Here is a 2,952-nt window from a genome sequence, read left to right as displayed (position 1 = left end):
TGGCGCCGTATCCGACGCGAGCCCGCGCATACGCATGCGCAGCACTCGTGCGGGCGCGCCTTGGACTAGCACGTCCAGCCGCCTCTTCCGCCAGCCTCTGTAGGCTCCGTTCTTCCCTAGTGAGTGCCGGTTTTTGAGCCATGCTCTTCCCTCGCTACCGACGTCGAATCGTTATGCGGTTAACAACCGCAGGTTGATTCTGTGTCATAGCCTGCCTCCGCTGAAGGGAAAAGGTCTGGTGCGAGAAGTGCCGAGGGGAAAGCCTGTCTAGGGTATCGAGTGCGCCGGGCCCGGCTTTCCCTTAGACCCTCCACCCCCAGCGGCCCGGCGGCATTTGGGAACAGCCATCTGGGACGCCCACGCCAAGGCTTTTCGGCTTCACAGACCTTCCACTCCCTCAGGGGTCCAGCCACAGCGGCTCATTCCTGCCCCACGGGCCCTTGCATCGGCTGTTTCGGAGACCTCAGCGGGTCTTCCCTTCTGATTTTCACTTACGAGACGCGTTCAGATTCACTGGTTCAAAGGACTTCAGAAAGCCGTTGTCATATCTTACAATCTTGAACTGTTCACACCCATACACTTTCTGCGTAGCGCTTACCATGACCCGGTGTTTTTAGTTTCTCATTTACCTTCCACATAAATTACATGAGAACCTAATCTTAACTTGTTCACAGGTGTATCCTGAACACCTGAGACAATGAATAATGTACAGTGAATACTTGACGAATTAATGAATGGTCCATATAAAAGCCGAAAATGTTTAAATTATCAAGGTATGATTGGCCGGGCGCGGAGCACTTTGGGAAGCTGAGGCGGAACGATCGACTGACCTCAGGAGCTCTAGACCGCCACGTCCGTCCCCGTCTCTCCAAAAAAATACAAAAAGCAGCCGGGCATTGTGTTGCAAGCCTGTGCTCCTAGCCTCTTGGAGGGCTGAGGTGGGAGGATCGCTTGAGCTGGGGAGATGGAGGCTGCAGTGAGCTATAATCGCGCCACTCACGACACCAGCCTGGGCGACAGAGCAAAACCCTGTTTCAAAAAGTACGACTGGCCATAATGGAGTTGTGAACATAATGCTATATGATCTCAGAGAAGCAAGTAACTAATTGCTTATGAGAAAGTGACTAACTGCTGATAAGGTTTTGAGACCTTTTAAAAATGAGGGTATGTACGTTTTCAGGATCTCCTGAGGGCTGTGTCACGGACAGTAAAATATATTAAATAAAAAAATGAATAGAATGTGATCAGGAGGGCCAGGCGAGATGGCTCACGCCTGTAATCCCAACACTTTGGGAGGCCAAGGTGGGCTGATCACGAGGTCAGGAGTTCGAGACCAGCCTGGCCAACATAGTGAAACCCCGTCTCTACTAAAACTACAAAAATTAGCCACGCGTGGTGGTGCATGCCTGCAATCCCAGCTACTCGGGAGGCTGAGGCAGGAGAATCGCTTGAACCCAGGAGGTGGAGATTGCAATGAGCCGAGATTGAGCCGCTGCACTCCAGCCTGGGCGACAAAGCGAGACTCCATCTCCAAAAAAAAAAAGTTTTTATTTTGAAACTTTCTCAGATTTAACAGAAAAGTTGCAAATATAATACAAAGAACTTTTCCTGAATCATCTGAGAATAAGTTGCTGACATAATGCCCATAACTATCAAAAATTTTAAAGTGTATTTTCTACAGACAAGTATAGTCTATATATTCTCTTACATAATCACAGTACAATCATTTATACTGGGAAATTAACACTGATGCCATCCCCAGACCTCATTCAGGTTTTTCCTATTGAACCGTGAGGTCCTTTATAGCAAAAGTTTCCAGTTCAAAATCACACTTTGCATTCAATAAAGTTTCGTTTCCTTCAATACGGAACAGTTCCTTAGTCCTTAAACCTTAACAACATTGATACCTATGAAGATTACAAGGCATTTATTTAGTAGAATGACCCTCAATTTGAGTTTGATGTTTCTTCTTTGTGTTCTTTGCATTGCATTCTATCAGGTGATGCATAATTTCATTTCTCCTGTTACATTGATGACAAAGTATCATTGAAGTTTCTCTACTGTGAAGTTATTCTTTTTGCCTTTGTAATTAATCACTATTTTCTATGGAGGTATTTGGTTTTTTTGCTTTTGGGGGGTTTTTCAAGATAAAGTCTTGCTTTGTCACCCAAGCTGGAGTGCAGTGGTGTGATCATGGTTCACTGCAGCCTCCACTTCCTAGGCTCAATTGATCCCTTTGTGGAGGTGTTTTGAAAGTATATTAAGGCCTGGTGTGGTGGCCCATGCCTGTAATCCCAGCATTTTGGGAGGCTGTGGCAGGCAGATTAATTGAGGTCAGGAGTTCAAGACTAGCCTGACCAACATGGAGAAATCCCGTCTCTACTAAATATACAAAATTAGCCAGGTGTGGTGGTACATGCCTGTAATCGCAGCTACTCGGAGGCTGAGGCAGGAGAATGGCTGGAACCCAGAAGGTGGAGGTTGTGGTGAGGTGAGATCGTACCATTGCACTCCAGCCTGGCCAAGAAAGAGCAAAAACTCCATCTCAAAAAAAAAAAGTATATTTTAAAAAAAAAAAAGAAGAAGTGGCCAGGCACTGTGGCTCGTGCCTGTAATCCCAGCACTTTGAGAGGCCGAGGCAGGTTGATCACCTGAGGTCAGGAGTTTGAGACCAGCCTGACCAACATGGTAAAACCCGGTCTCTACAAAAATACAAAAATTAGGCCAGGAGCAGTGGCTCACGCCTGTAATCCCACATTTTGGGAGGCCGAGGCGGGCTGATCACCCAAGGTCAGGAGTTCAAGACCAGCCTGGCCAACGTGACGAAACCCCATCTCTACTAAAAAATACAAAAAAATGGCCGGGCGCGGTGGCTCAAGCCTGTAATCCCAGCACTTTGGGAGGCCGAGACGGGTGGATCACGAGGTCAGGAGATCGAGACCATCCTGGCTA

General features: G+C 47.5%; 1 protein-coding gene across 1 annotated transcript in view; it reads right to left on the bottom strand.

The window, feature by feature from the left end:
* Window positions 1-135, bottom strand: part of SMARCC1 (SWI/SNF related, matrix associated, actin dependent regulator of chromatin, subfamily c, member 1) — a 226,385-nt gene extending 226,250 nt beyond the window's left edge. The window contains exon 1 of the mRNA XM_011981027.1: window positions 60-135. The gene's annotated coding sequence lies outside the window, so the exon portion shown is untranslated. The remainder of the gene's footprint in view (window positions 1-59) is intronic.
* Between the last annotated feature and the right edge of the window lie 2,817 nt (window positions 136-2,952).

Source organism: Mandrillus leucophaeus, unplaced genomic scaffold (genome assembly GCF_000951045.1).
Source record: "Mandrillus leucophaeus isolate KB7577 unplaced genomic scaffold, Mleu.le_1.0 Scaffold22, whole genome shotgun sequence".
NCBI classification, from domain to species: Eukaryota; Metazoa; Chordata; class Mammalia; order Primates; family Cercopithecidae; genus Mandrillus; species Mandrillus leucophaeus.
The sequence above is the reverse complement of the archived record's forward strand: the minus strand, read 5'-3'. Positions and strand labels throughout refer to the sequence as shown.